This window comes from Castor canadensis, chromosome 3 (assembly GCF_047511655.1).
Source record: "Castor canadensis chromosome 3, mCasCan1.hap1v2, whole genome shotgun sequence".
NCBI classification, from domain to species: Eukaryota; Metazoa; Chordata; class Mammalia; order Rodentia; family Castoridae; genus Castor; species Castor canadensis.
Genome location: NC_133388.1, coordinates 170,160,131 through 170,177,066, shown reverse-complemented (window position 1 = coordinate 170,177,066; position 16,936 = coordinate 170,160,131). Strand labels below are relative to the sequence as shown.

General features: G+C 33.8%; 1 pseudogene; it reads right to left on the bottom strand.

Annotated features, from left to right (window-relative positions):
• Nucleotides 1–2,792: 2,792 nt before the first annotated feature.
• LOC109674244 (putative heat shock protein HSP 90-beta-3) lies at nucleotides 2,793–12,634 on the bottom strand (annotated as a pseudogene).
• Between the last annotated feature and the right edge of the window lie 4,302 nt (nucleotides 12,635–16,936).

Below are 16,936 nucleotides of genomic sequence, written 5' to 3'. Positions count from 1 at the left end.
TATGTGTTCAATATAAGCAGAATTTTAGTACAATTTGCCTTTTTCTATATTCAAAATAATGCTTTAAATAGTATCATTTTATTGTGGCTGTGTGGATGAGTGTAATAGTTTCCTGTGGCTTTTATATCAAATTTCCACAAATTTGATGGTTTAAACCAGAAGAAATGTATTATTTCACAGTTCTGCATGCCAGAAATTAAACACAGCTTTACCAGGTGAAATTGTGGTGTGACAAATACCTCACTCACTCTGGAAGCTTTAGGGACAACCCATTCCTTGCCTCTTCCTCTTATGGCTACAGCACTGCAATCTTACCTCCATGGTCACATTGCCTCCTTTTGTGTGTACAACCTCCTTCTACTGTTGCCTTATAGGGCAAGTTCCTATGGAAATTAGAACCTATTGAGAAAAATTCAGGATAATTTTCTCCTCACAGTACCCTTAATTGCATCTGCAACTACTATTTATCCTAATAAGGTACATTTATAGGATTTAGAGATTAGAACATGGGCATATCTTTGACAGCCATTATCAACCTGACACAAAATTTGTCCTGACATGGAGCAATTGATCCCTGGTAATCCCCAAGTGTCTCTTTCTTTCAAACGCCATTTTGAAAATATGAAAGCAGCATCTGTGCCTATTTGGTTCAGTAATATTTTGTCATTACATAAATCAATGAATGTTGTATAATGTGTGCTAAATACAGTGTCTTTTATGAATCATATTTGTGGACTATTCAAATAATTTAGATTTCCTTTTAACCTATTTCTCTAAATTTATTGGGTGAAATTAGTACTGACTTAATTCTTTAATGAAATTGCTTACTAAAAGAGAAATGTAAGTAAAATGAAGACTGGAGTACTTGGGGGATTTTGTATTTTTAAATTTGATCTTTTCACCAAACATTGTTACTCACTGTTTTAGTAAAGTAAAACTCATAGAAAAGTATTTGAAAGGCTACACAAAAAAATCTTGTGTTCCAGAGCTAGGATATAAATCTACAAGAGACATAACTTTTCTGTGATTATGCACTGTGAAAGACTACACATTTACTTCGATTCCATAGTTAAAATTTTATTGGTTTTCTTTCTTTTCATTTGAGCTTTAACACCTCTCTTGGTGAGCATTTTCATAGTTCTCCAAACATCTAAAATAATAGATCTGTATTTTTTTTAAAGCCATCATTTTAAAAATAGAGGTAGTGATTTGGAATGGGAAAAACTGATGTAAAACACAAAGAATATGGTCTTATGACCTAGGAGTCTTGGTTTTAAGCACAGGATTAACACATTGAAATTTTAAAAAGTATTATTTTTGTGATTATAAAAATAGACATTTGAGGGTGGCAATTTATAACTTTAAAAGGTTATTTTTGAGTTTTAATGATTACAAAAACACCCATTTGTGGGAGGTAATTTATTATAATAGTTATTATTTGAGTTGTAAATATTACATTTTTATTTCCAAATTGATTAAATTTAGAGAGTAGATATTGCCTCCCTATTTATGAAATAGGAGTTATTAAGCCAACTCTCACAAGCTTTCTGCTTTCCTGTCTTTGTGTTTTAATTGTATGTTTCAGTTCTTCTTGTTACGATGTTTCTAGTTATTTTAGTGTTCATATAGCTTCTGTCCTGTATGTTTCATAAAGAATTGAAGTGGAATTCAAAGATTTCCAGAATAAGGGATAAATGACTAGGGAGATAAAAATGCTAAGTTTATCATTGGTTTAATTTTACACATGGTATACATATATTGAGTTATCACAGTATACCCCATTAATATGTATAATTATTATAAGTTAATAAAAAATATACTAGAAAAAGAGCTAAGTTCTTCAAATAACCAAAACCAAGAAGAAAACAGACCTTCACACAGAGCTGCCATGAAGAAATGCAGCTCTCCCAGCAACTGAATTAGTCCAATTAGACATGTGTCACAAGGATGTTAAGATGTTAAGTTTCAATTATTTTAAGGTATTAAGTGTTTGGTAATTTTTCATTCAAAGGCAGAAAACTAATACACGAGTATATGACTATACCCACAAAAGGTTCAGAACTCACAATTAACACAGATTTGGTCCTTGATTTACATATATTTCATATATACATTTATATGCTTACATAAGTCAATGGATGTCACTGCAATATTTGCTGATTTTACCTAAGAGGATTCAAGGAGCTATGGTGCATTCCCTCACACTACGAGTTATACTGAAATAAGGGAAATATTACAGTTCAGAGGTTGTGGATGGAAAGTGCACGATAAGGACATGAAAGGGCTGTCTCAGTGGGAGTTCTGAAGATGGTGTCAAGGCATGATGTTTAGACCATCAACAGAAGCCATTCAATGTTTGACTATTAATATAGCTGAGGATATCGTCCTCTTGCTCCTTTCAATTTCCTTGGTTCATTCTGCTGTAAAGATTTCTACTGTTTGACCTCCAATAGTTTTCTGACCAATTAGCTTTGTCTTTTACTTTTTAGCAATTCATACCAGAGATCATCAATTATTTTAGCATCTTTTGTTTTAATTTTATATAATTTCCCAATTTTATTTTTCCATGTTAATTTTAGGTTTTCTGATATATTAATGAAAAGTGTCAAGATGAGGGAGGGGCCATGACTCTTGTCCCTTGTTTCCTGCCTTACACACAAGGACAGGAGAGGAAGAAAAATACAGTAGGCATCAGCAGAGGGATCCAGGCAAGACAGGACCATTCAAGGCTGCTATGGAGTCTTGGGGACATTACAGAGAGCACAGGTTTCCAGATGGGAATTGGAGCATGCCTAATTTATTTCTTCCGTGAGAGAGTCATCCTTATCACCCTCAAGTAGGGGATCTCATCAGGAACAGAGGTGCTGGGTTCCTCAGCCATCACTTCATCCTCATCAATGCCCAGACCTAGCTTGATCATGACGTAGACATGGTTGGAGTGGGTCTGCGGGGGTCCTCAAGGGAAAAGCCAGAAGACAGCAGCACAGTTTCAAATAAAAGCACCACCAGGTCCTTGACAGCCTTGTCATTTTTGTCTGCCTCAGCCTTCTGCCACAGCGTCTTCACAGTGGGGTCAGGGTTGATCTCCAAGTGGTTTTTGGAAATTATGTTAACCAACAAAGAATTGTCTCTAAGTCCTGGGCCTTCATGATCTGCTTCATGTTGACTGTCCAGCTGTAGGTGGTAGTCACAATGCAGCAGGGGAAAGACATAAGCTTATTGGAGATTGTTACCTTCTTAACCTTCTTATCCAAGATTTCTTTCATGAGCTTGCAGAGGTTCTCAAACTTGCTTTCTTCCATCTTCTTCTCATCCTACAGCAGCTCCAGACCCTTTTTGGTCACAGAGATCAGGTTCTTCCCACTGAACTCCTTCGGCTGCTGCACACAGTATTCATCAATGGGCTCCATCATGTATACCACCTCAAAGTTGAATTTTTTAAATTCTAACTATAGTATAGATTTCAAAACACAAAATTATACAGACAAAAATGTAAGGGGTGCAGGTATTTGTACAGACTGTGCAGAGAATACAGACAAAATGCTTGATGAACCTGATAGAGAGATATATTGCAAATGAAGAGCAACATTAGAACTCACTTTTTATAGAAAATGACATTTAAACTGGAGTTTTTAAATTTAGATTTGCAGAGATTCAAAGTGAAGGGTGTGCCAAATACGGGGACTTAAAAGGCACAATGAACATTCAGGCTGGGAATAATTTAGGTTAGTACGTAAAGAAGTTTCAAAAGACTGGGGTCAGACCTTGAAAAATTATTATTTCTAAGGATGTTTTGAATTTTGCTTGAAGAGAACAAAAAATCATTGAAATGTTTAGAAGGATATTAATACTTCAAGTTGTTAATAGCTTCGTTGTACCAGGCACTCTAAGCACTTGAATGTTATATTTATTTGATCATTTTGAAGCCTTCATGAAGACTGTAGGAAGCTTTTCCAGGATGACATTTAAAGAGAACTGAGAGTTTAGAACAAAAAATAATGGGTTTTCATTTTAATTTGCTAACTTCAGTCACTTTGAATCAAGTTTATATTGTCATAAAGTAAAGTAGCTTTACAATTGCATTTACAATATGATAACTTGTGAATAAAATGCATGTTCATGGTAATTTAATACCCAGACAGCTGATATTTATCTCAGAATACTCATTAGTATGTAAAAGACTGATTATTTTTAGTGAATTGATATTTTGCAAATAAATTTTAGATTTTACATTATTTCTGTAACTACACAAAATTGAGAATGAAATATTTAGGCAACAGTTTTTTTGGGTTCCTTAATAATGTAAAGAGGTTCTTAGCTTGTCATTTGTTACAAAGAAATTGGCTTATCATTTGTGTTTCTGTCAATTAAGTGTGTCTGTTTTCATTTTCAACTTCAAACCCCAGGTGTGTGTGAGAGCCTTTGCAGAGAGGATTAACTAAGGCATGAAGACCCACTATGAATGTGGGTGGCACTATTCATTATGATGGAGATCCTGATGAATTAAAAGGGGGAAAATAAAGGAGGCCACTTATGCTGGATTTCTCACTCTCTGCTTGATGACTACCTTGAGGTTAGCTACTGTGCTCCACCATGCTGTCCCCACTATAATGGATTGGAACCTGAGAAACTGAATGAAAATAAGTCTTTTCTCTTTTGAAATGTATCTTCTGGGTATTTGCCACATTGATGAAAATTCTGAATTACACAATAGGTACTCCTATGTTTTCAGAGAGGACACACCAGTAGAAGCAGTGCTATACATCTCTAATAATGGATAAACCAAGTAGATACCTAATCTCAACCTTTATACAAAGCAGATTGCAGAAAGCAAACCTCTTGATGCATAATGCATTGATACAAATAGTACTTCAACAGATCTTAATCTACTTATGTGAAACATAAAAGGGTGATAGCGTTATTTAGTTTGATTCCAAAGTTTGGAAGATGCACAGGGTCTGACAAATGCCCAAATCTACGTTAGTAATAACTGTGATTATTTAGGAACTAAATTAATACATGATTTTCCTTTCAATGTATTTTTTTCTAAAAGGTATTCCATCATTACAAACAATTTTAATACTTAAAAAGTAGTTAATATTCTGGTAATGGTGAGGTACAGCTGCAATCCTTGTATGTTATTTGTAGGTTGGAAAATGGTTCAGCCACTTGGGAAAATATCTAGCACTTTTGTTTTCAATTTATCCTGCACTTACTATCTGATGTAGCAGTCCTGCTCCAAAGTATTGGCCCCAGGACAATGAAATTGCAAATTTACACAAAGTATACTTATGTAACTGTACAAAGTTCCTTCACAATTGCCTAAAATTGAAAATGACCCAAATATTCGTCTCCTTATATGTGAAAAAACAGGGTAGGTTTTTTAATATTAACATTGTTATACCGGGGGTACACTGTGACATTTACAAAAGTTCTTACAATATATCATAGTTGACTTCAAGCCCTCCATCATTCTCCAATATCCCTCCCCCCAGTCATAGAATAGCTTCAATGTGTCTTATTTTTTCATTTTCAAACATAAGTACATACTATTTTCACTGCATTCATCCTCTTACACACTCTTCTAATATCCTCCCTCCTCCCACATGTACAAACTCCCAGAAAGGACCTGTTTACCCTCCTGCTCTTCATTTTTGAAAAAACTATATTTTTGTTTGTTTAAGAGTGATAAGGGGAGTTTCACTGTGCCATTTCCACGTATGTATATATTATTACCCAAATTAGTTCATATCCTCTACTTTTCTCCTTCCTACCTTAGTCCCCTTCTTATAGTAATTTCAAGACGTTTAAAAATTCTACATGCATTCTTATATAAAAAAATACATCAATCATATTGACCTTCTTTACCTCCTTCCTTTACCCTCCCTCTCCCATTAGAGACAGTGCAGTTTTTATTATACGTAAGCGTGGTCACTCATAAAGATTAACTTTGCTCATACATGAAGTTAAAAATTTTAACAGTCCTGCAGTTTTAGGTGAATGGAACTATATGCTGGTAAAAGTTATTATGACAGTATCCCATGGTGAAGATTCCTTCACTACTTTATTCTTCAAAGAATGTCTTTAAAATAAATTAAGAAAATATTACATCAACTCCTGATTTATAAAAGCAGCTCATTCCTTTAGAAATCACATTTTATATTTTGTTTCCTAATCCTATTTATTTGTTAGAATTTATCTACCTCAATAAATATAGTATTTTCTTTATGAACTTCCAATGTGACAGTTAAAAAGAGAAAGATTCCTGGTTATTTCATCTGTGTTGTTGCATAATAGCTTCTTATTGACAGAGAAAACTTAGAATAAACACAAGATGAAACTGAAGTTGATATATTTGTTTTCACAGTGGGAAAATTTATAAGAAGTGAAAATTATATTATGCTGATTTCATTTTTTTGTATAAAATATTTATGGAAGGGGATATTCCTATGTTGCTTGATCTATTCTAATACAATAGGAAAAGTTGATCATTGTGCTCTTACCCAGAAATTGAATTCTGATTGATTTGAAGAATCAGTCACAAAACAGTTATGTGCTAATTCAGGTTTCAGTATTTTGTTTTAGTTTTTGCCTCTGAGCATAAATCATTACTTGTTTCTTTAATTTTTAATATACCCTTTTACAAGCACTTACTTTTTATTTTCCTACTATAAGCACTTTTCTAAACATGCTATTTCTAAAAATAGCTTTAGAGACCTAGCGATAATCATTACTCTCCCTTTTTTCTTTCTCTAGAAAAATGCCTTTATGTGGTGAATATCAACTGAAAACATGAAAAACAAGCCATTAAGAATGTACTTTTTCCATTTCAGCAATCTCTTTTCTCTAGTCCATATTTCTGCAGCTGATGTTTTTCTTTTAAATAAATGATTCATAACAATTGTACTTATTTATGGAGTACAGTGTGATAATTCAATGCATGTATACAACGTGTAATGATCAAATCAGAGAAATTAGCATTTCCTTCTCCATGTGCATGTATCATTTCTTTATGTTAGGAGCCTTTGAATTCCTCTCTTTAGTTGTTATAAGTATATATAATGAACTGTATTCATCTTACTATACTGTAGAACACTAAACCCTATTTCTATTATATAATTGCACTTTGGTTCTTTTTAACCAATCTTCTTCTAGTTCTCCTGGCAATACCCTATCCAAACTCTACGTCCCATACTTTAAGTCCAAAGGAGAGATTGGATCAATTTTTATAGTTTGTATTACATAGCTTGATCCAATAAACATGAAACTAAAATAGTAATAGACAACATATAATTTTCTTTGGTGATTTAAAAATATGTATTGATAAGTGAAATTATCTATTATTCTTCTGGAAAAAAATTCCAGGTGTATATGTTACCACAGTTGAAATGTGGCAAAATGATGGGAGAAATGGGCCCATTTCTGTAGACTCTTCCTGAATTCAAATGCTTTGTAACAAGATTTTGAAGAAACTCCCATTATTAGAATAATTAAAATCCATTTTATTGCCACTCAAGTTGTGAATAATTTTATGGCTTACTTTCATCAGGAGAATTCAGCAGACATGACAATGCATTCATTAGTCCCAAGCCCAACACTCACAAGTTTCGCATACTTGTATTATTCTCAGTCTTTTGTCTCAGTACTCAGAATTGCTCCACATAGTCCATGATGGGATTCAACAAGGGTTCAGTGAGAACCCAGTGAGTAGAGCCAAGTCAGAACAATAGTTTCAAATAAGGCTACATGTATGTGAGGGAGTTCAGCTGAGACCAGCTAATCCCACCCAAAAGTCAGAGAACACATATGCTCATAAGTAACAGTAAATATTTATTATTTTATGTAACTAAGGTTTTGCTGATTGGTGTGTAGCATTATTGCTACTATGGACAAATGAAAAAGTAACTAGGGTAACCCAAGAAATGTTTTCCTTACTGGAATGAATAGATTTGGGGAAATGAACAGATTAAGAGTGTTTATGGTCTGTCTACTCAATATAGATGTGAAATAAAGTGAACGTAACTAAAATCATCGATCAAGTATGCAATGGTTCTAAAAATCTGTACTGCTTTCATTCTTATGCATGTAAAGGGCTCTTAAAACCTGAATTCTTTGGTCATGGAACTGTGCATTAGTGTACATATGTGTGTACCTATGTATGTCTGTGTATGTTTATATATATATAAAATATGCCATATATAAATGGTATTATGTATATGGTGCAACATATATAACTAAAAGATTAACTCTCTTACTTGTATTTATAATCTAATTAGGTTCAATAATTTGAAATATAGTTAATACTCAGAAGGTTGAATTATAAAATCATTGATTGTGAAGTTGAGTTTAATATTGTAAAGTGGGGTGGGGGGAAGAGGGAGGGGGCAGAGTGGGTGGTAAGGGAGGGGGTGGGGGCAGGGGGGAGACATGACCCAAGCATTGTATGCACATATGAATAATAAAACAATAAAAATTAAAAAAAAGAAAAGAAAATGTGCAAACTGAAAAAAAATATTGTAAAGTGGCTCAAAATTATAAACATACTCAAAGTATGTTTTGAGTAGAAGGATATCCTCCTAAGATTGAAAAAGGATAAGTTTAAGATCATCTATACTGAAGATATGAGTTAATGTATTTTGAAGTAAGTGAATCACCTTGCCCATTACCTACCTGTCCCTTCCAGGAAATATGAGAAACCTGTACTTTTTGTTCTTCAAAAGACCAAAAGTATATTTACATAAGATTTTTCTGTTTGCCTTTCATTTTAATCATTTTTCCTATGATATATCTGGCATTGGAGTCCTTTGAATTCATTGAAATTCTTTAATATGTGAGTCAACATTTTCAGAAACTTTTTAAAGCATTATTTCTCACAATATTTTTTTGAACCCAGGACTTTGTATATGCTCAGTAAGCACTCTCACCTTTTTTTTTTCTATCTCTTTCCCTCTTTTCACTTCTGATATTCCTTCCATGTATATATCAGTGAAAGTAAAATGATTCCACATCTCTTTGAAACTGCTTATTTTGTTACTAATTTTCCTTCTGGGTGCTTCAGATTCCATACTCTGCTAACTTATAGTTCACTGACACATTTTTCTGTCATTTCCAAAACAGTCTAATAAGACTTCTGATTAAATTTTCATTTGAATTTTGCAACTTCCATTTTGTTCTTTTTGTAGTTTATATATTTTAATTGATGTTCTTTATATGATGTGACATTTTCACAACAATGTCCTTCCATTCTCTATTCATTGTTTAGTTTTGGAACAAACTTATAATGGCTACTTAAAATTGCCCTCTCAGTTACTTTCTGCTAATTCTTCTTTTCCCCTTTGGATCACTTATTCTTGTGTCTTTGCATACCCCATAATTAGTTGTTGAAACCAGATATATTAAATAATATACTATAATTGCACGCCTCAGGGTCTTTTGTTCCTGTTATTCTTATTTGAATATACATGTTTTATGATTGCCTATGCTGCTAGAGTCTATTTAGACAAGTGGAAAGCCTGTGAAGTCATTCCTTGCAAGGAATGGTCTTGAGTGGGTGGAATGGCCCTGGATGGCAGCGGTTTTAGTAGAGCTGTCCTTGACTTCCTTTCCTTGATCTTTCTGTTACATTGACTTCATCATTTATATTACACCCAGTTCATTAAGCTCCATTAATTGAATATGAATTATTATATAGTTTTCCTAAATGCCCTTAGCATACTTTGGTCGTCATTCAGGTCTAGTTAAATTTAAACAACAAGAGTTTTTTAATCCATTTTTTGCAGTTCATTTTGGTCCCAGGAAAATTGTTTTTATTCATCCCTTTTCCTAGTTATTCCTTAGTACCACAGCTCTATGTTCTAAATTATACTGAATTAAAATGATTCAGAGTCTTTGAAACCATTTTAGGTTTGCATTTACCCACTCTTTGTTTCCACCAATGTCAATCACTCTTAGGAAATCTTCTGGGATCCCTTTTCTTGTGAATAGCCTCTTCTCCTAGAAAAATCTGAGCAAATACATTAGTACTTTCTGTCTATATTTACAAGAGCTTTCCTCTGGTGCACATGGAGGCATATGAGGAGAGAGAGAGAGAAAGAGAGAAAGTGAGAGAGAGAGAGATAGAGAGAGAAATGATGTCTCTCTTTTGATAAGGATTCTTTGGCATTCTTACTGGATTAAGGATCACACTTAATATCGCTTTTAACCTTAATCACCTCCACAAAGGCCCTGTCTCCAAATGCAGTCATATTGAGGAGGACACAATTTGTTTCAAAATAATGATGTAAAACTCAAAGTATTTTCAATGTTGTCTACACCTGAATTTTAATACAAAATAAAAAAGAAAGATTGCTTGAAAAATTCATTTATTTAATCATATCTGTATATTTTCTAACCATCTCTAACATTGTCACTCAGTTGTTTTGACCAATATGTAGTTTTTGAAAAGGGGCATGTTAGACATTTTTATAAAACAATTGACTGATAACTATCAAGGATCAGAAGATTCTAGCTGATTCTAATTCCCCAATGCAGCCTCACAACTGGCAGGAAAGCTGAAGGTTATGGTTACAGGTATTCTGAAGGATAAAATGTTACCTGGCTTGTGTAGCACTATTGAATGTGCTAAGCAAAAGGCAGAGATTCAGTCCAGTCAGTTACAGGGGTGGCCTGGACATGACAGCAAGAGCTTCAGGAGCCAGTGTGACCAGCAGTGCATGCTCATCTTGCCACAATTTGTCAAATATCACCTGTCAGAGATCATTTTCTACAATTTGAAAATATCATGACATTTTGTATTGAATTGCAGACTCATTTCCAGCTCACTCTTATACAGCATGAATTTATGGATTGATGTGATATATTTCTGACTTGTAGTTTTCTTTTTTTTCTCATGTGAATAATGTCAAACTTTTACACAATCTACTAACCTCAGAAAAAACTGCTTTTGACTCTACCTTTTCTTAGAAAATTTTCAATCCTGATACTTACAACATAATTCTTTCAGGACAAAATTTAAGCTTGGATCACACTCTGAATATTTATGTTAATTATGTAAAGGGTAGCATAGATAGTTGAAGTTATAAATGATTGATTTAAAAATAAAAGCATTAAATGTCAGAAACCATTGCTCCCCAATGCAAAATATCAAAATATTTCTGCAGTTTCCATAGCATTATTCTTTGATGTAATTTAATTTCAATTTTAATTGGCCTTTAGGGTGAAGAGCCATGACTTTACCAACTACATAAAAGGAAGCACAAGGTAAATAAAGGAAAACAAAAAGTCCATAAAAACATAAATTTCTGATATACAAAGAATATGTATGAAAGGGCAGAACAGGTTCAGCCTGGAAGCAAGGAGGAGTGGGGGGAGAGGGCGGGAGTGTGGGGGTAGGGGGAGAAATGGCCTGAACGATGTATGCACATGTGAATAAGTGAATAAAAAATTTTTGAAGAATATGTATGTTTATCTCTTTAGCACAGAAGTGGTAATTTGGCAATAGACAGTACAATATTACTGAAATTTATCTCTTGCCAGGTTCCAGTGGCCCACATCTGTAATCCTAGCTATTCAGGAGGTAGACATCAAGAGGGTTGCACTGTGAAGCTAGCCCAGGCAAATAGTCCATGAGACCCTATCTTGAAAATACCCAATACAGAAAATGAGTTGGTGGAAGGACTTAAGCAGCATAGCACCCACCTAGCAAGTGTGAGGCACCAAATTCAAACCCCAGTACTGGCAAAAGTATTTGTTTCTTATTCCTAAACACATTTTTATGAAAAATAGAAGTACTTTTTATTGAAAAAAAAAAGAGATGCAAATTGTATTGTTTCATGCATTTGAGTGAGCTTTTTATTAAAATATTTGGACTTTTATTTATTCTTGCTACTATGTATGAGAATTTCAGCTATGAGAATATTTCTGTCTGTCTGCCTATAATCCTAGCTACTCTAAATGTGGACATCTGGAGGACTGTGACCAGCTCTGGCAAAAAGTTCACATGACTCCATCTCAAACAAGAGGCCAGGGCTGGTGGTTCACAGCTGTCATCTCAGCTATGTGGGAGGCGAAAATAGGGAGATCTCAGTGCAGGTTGGCCGTGATATAATTGTGAAACTAACAGTCAACTAAAAAGTAATTTTTCAAGTTAAGTTGGTGATCTTTGAAAAACAAAAATGATCTTTGTTTTTTGTTGCATATACTTTACACATCATTTTTTAATAACAAAATGCATTGGTCCAAAAACATGATAAACCTGGTGGTCTGCATGCTAGTGTTTATAGCTAGTTTCTATAATTGATCTTCAACTGATTTAATAAAAGAAAGGAAATCAATGAGATAAATAATATAAAAGTGAATAAAATAATATTCGAGCCATTTGACAATTTGCAATGATTCAAGAAGAATTTTCTAAATTATCTATATGTACTGAAAGGCAGACTGTGCAAGATCCCATATTCCCAAAATGTGTCAATTAGCCAGGAAGACACTTTTCCTTCCCAGGAAACATCTATTCACACCACACTTCTCCTTTGATCTTTGTAGGAAAAATCTCTGCCCTTGGGCTGTAAAAAAAGTATAAAACCCGATTTCCAACCTGACCCAGGGGACCACCACTTTCCAAGTCCCACTGCATGCCCCCATGTAGCCTTTCCTTTCTCTTCTCTATAAATAACATCTTTCTGACCTTTGCTACTTGAGCCTGCCTTCGATTTCTATCAAGGAGCAGACCAAGGACCCTTACCACCCAAAAGTTCCTTCATATCATCTGCATATCAATGCCACTAAATTAATACTCTCAGTAACATGTTTATCTAAAATGTTAATATATGACTAAAATAACATTCAAAAATGTGCATGGACTAATGGAAAATATAACTGTAATATATTTTGAATTCATTATTTTAAATATTCACAAAGCATTATTTATATAAATTATTAGCTTGTGTTTTGTTATTATAACATGATATCATAGGCTGGATAACTGTAAAAAGAAAATAAATTTATTTGACTTTTGATTCTGATCCAAGTTGGAGGGTCTACATCTAATATCAGCCTTCTCCCTAACAGTTGCAAGCTGATGCAATGCATCACATAATGAGAGTCAGAGAGTTTGTATGCACATACATAAGTCTATCTTTGGGCCTCGCTTCTTATAAAGCTACCACCATTTCCATAATAGGGGCTTCATCTTACTTAACATTTCTATGCCTAATCATGTGTAAAAGATCCCACAAATAAACACCATATTCAAAGCAAGTTTCCCTCCTCTTAATATCTTAAAATGGAGATTAATTTTTAGTACTTGAACCCTTGTGGAAGTGGGGAGCACCCAAAAACCATATCCAAATCATGGCAAAGAGAATCAGAGTAAAATAAGAACAGCAATAATACAGACCACTAAAATATAAACGAATTAACTTACAGTGCTTTGAGAGAGAACAAAATGGCTTAGGATCAAACATTTAGCTTATGTTTGAAAATATATTAAACTTTAAAAGAAATAATAAGAAAACATTTTGATAAGTCTTTTCTAAGTATTGTGCTATGCACTATAATAGTGATTATATCCTCCTATAAAGTAAAATCTACTAGAAGACAATGATTTGAATATTAAGAAAAGAAACTGATTTGATGAAATAAGCATTTTTAAAGTATTTTTTTCCTTTCTCATTTTTTTTTCTTTTTTATTGTTGTGCTGAGTGGGAGTACATTGTGGCATTTGCAAAAGTTCTTACAATATATCATTGAATCACCCCATTCATCATTCTCCTTTATCTTCCCTCTCCCCACTCCTGGAATAGTTTCAACAGGTATCATTTTTCATTTATATGCATGTGTACACAGTATTTGCACTATATTCACTCTCCTTCATCCTTTCTATACCTCCTCCCCATCCCATTGGTACCAATCCTCCCACACACACACGCAAGCAGGATGTGTTCTAGTCTCCTGTTCTCCAATGGAAAAGGAAAAGAAAAAGGACATTTTTGATTATGATGGCTGCACATGGAGTTTCCTTGTGTCAGTTCTATGTACTATGGCCTGAATTAGTTCAATCTCCTCTATTTATTTTCTTTCTACCTTAATCCCTTTGCTATGTTGGTTTCAACAGGTTTAAAATTTCTATATTCATTCCTGTATAGACAGTATATCGTCTATATTCACCTCTGAACTTCCTTCTTTTACCCTGTCAATCTTGTATATTACCTCTCCTTAGAATGACCAGATTTTCATAATAATGCAGTATTTGTATTAGGTCTATATTCTACATATAAGAGAGAACATGTGACTTTTGGTCTTCTGAACCTGGCTAACTTCACTTAAGATGATGTTCTTCAGTTCCGTCCATTACCTGAACAGAAAAAAATTCAGTCTTCTTTGTGGCTGAGTTGTATTCACTGTATATAAATAAGAGAATTTCTTAATCCATTCATCAGTAGTAGCGAACCTTGGTTGTGAATAGTGCTGCAATACGCATGGATGTACAGTGCCTTTGTTGTAACGTGGTTCACATTCCTTCAGGTGTATCACTAGGAGTGGAATTGCTGGATCATATGACAGCTCTGCTTTTGCTTTCTTAAAGACCCTCCATACTATTTCCCTCCAGCAGTCCTTTTTTCCCCACATCCTATCAAACACTTGTTTCATTTGTGTTCTTATTGGTAGCCATTCTACACTACACTAGTGAGATGGAAACTTAACATGGATTTGCTTCGCATTGACTTTATGGCCCAGGATGTTCAGTACTTTTTTTTATGTATTTTTTCAGCCATTTGGACTTCTTTTTTGAAAAAGCTCTGTTCAGTTCTTTCATCCATTTTTACCATTGCATCATTGAATTTTTTGATAATTTAGTTTTTTGAGCTCCCTGTATATTCTAGTTTCAGTTTTCCCAGCAACATTTGTTGAAGAGGCTGTTTTTTCCCCATTATGTTTTTCATGCCTTTGTCAAAAATAAGGTGGGCATATCTCTGTGGTTTCCTATCTGGAATCTCCATTCATTTCCACTGGTCTTCATGTCTGTTTTTGTGCCAGCACCATGCTGTTTTTATTGCTATTTCTTTGTAACATAGTTTAAGTTGGATATTGTGATCCCTCCATCATTGCTTTTTTTGCAGAGTATTGCCTTGGCTATTCCCAGTCTCTTGTGCTTCCAAATGAACTTTAGGGTAGTTTTTTCAACCTCTGTGATGAATGTCATTGGGATTTTGATGGGAATTGTATTAAACATGTAGATTGCTTTTGGTAGTATAGCCATTTTTACTATGTTGATTCTACTGACCCATGAGCACAGGAGAGCTTTCCACCTTCCATAGTCTTCTTCAGTTTCTTTCTTCAGGGATTTGTAGTTCTCCTTATAGAGGTCTTTCACATCCTTTAAGTTTATTCCTAAGTATTTTATTTTTGAGACTATTATAAATGGAATTGTCTCCATATATTCTTTCTCAATCTATTCATTGTTGGCTAGAAAGTCTACTGAGTTTTGTAAATTGATTTTGTATCCTGCTACTTTGCAGAAGTTTTTTTTATGGTGTCTAGGTGTTTTTTTGATGGAGGTTTTCAGGTTTTTAGGTGTAAGATCAGGTATCTGCAAACAGGGATAGTTTAACTACTTCCCAATTTGTATTCCTTTTATTTCTTCTTATTATTATATTGCTCTAGCTAGGTATCCCAAGGCTATGTTGAATAAGAGTGGTGAGAGTGGACACCCTTGTCTCATTCCTGACTTCAGAGGACAAGTTTTTCCCCTTTAAATATGATATTGACCAAAGGCTTGTCATATATTTTATTGAGGTACATTCCTTCTACTCCTAGATTCATCAGATATTTTATCTTGAAAGGATGCTGAATTTTATCAAAGTTTTCTTCTTCATCTATTGACATGATCATGTGTTTTTTGTCTTGCTTCTGTTAACATGCTGAATTATATTTAAAGATTTGCATATATTGAATCATCCCTGCATCTCTGAAGTGAAACTGACTTGATTGTGTTGTGTGATCTTTTCAAAATGTTGTTGAATTCCACTTGTCAATATTTTATTGAGGACTTTTACATCTATATTCATTTAAATGATTGGTCTGCAATTCCATTTTTTATGTCCTTGTCTGGTTTGTGGATGAATGTAATACTGGCTTCATAGAATGATTTAGGCAGTGTTCCTTCCCATTGTATTTTGTGGAAAAATTTAAGGAGTGTGGCATTAGTTCTTCTTTAAAGTTCTGTTAGAATTCAGAGATGAAGTCATCAGGTTCTGGATTTTCTATTTTGGGAGACTATTGCTGCTTCAATTTTATTGCATGTTATAGACATGTTTAGGTGATTAATATAATCTTGGATCAATTTTGTTTGATCATATGTACTAAGAAGTTTGCTCATTTTTTCTTGATTTTCCAATTTATTTGAATATAGGTTTGCAAAATAGTCCCTGATGATTCCTTAGAACCCCTTGGTTTTTATTGTTATCTCCCATTTTTCTTTCCTAATTTTATTAATTTAGGTCTTTTCCCTCCTTATTTTAGTCAGATTTGCCATGGGCTGTCAATCTTATTTATCTTTTCAAAGAACCAGCTTTTTAAGCATACATATGTTAAAGATCAAAAATAATTAAGGTGGTAAAAATGAATGAATTAAGGTGAAAAAAATCTATTTTATTAACTCTGCAAAGACTTGTCTCAAATTGAAGCCCCTGGCTTGCAGAAGATATATAATTGGTTATTACAGAAATTATGACAGTAACAACAATACACATGAATCAAAGAAACAGAGATGAGAATAACATTACAATAACATGACTTTTAATTTACTACAGAAGAGACTGTCCTAAATAATGCAATCAAGAATCAAAATACTGAAGTTAGAATCCCATTTCCAGTATTCACTTATGTGATAGTAGACAGGTCTTTTTTATCTTTTATCTTCCATTTCTTCACCCTT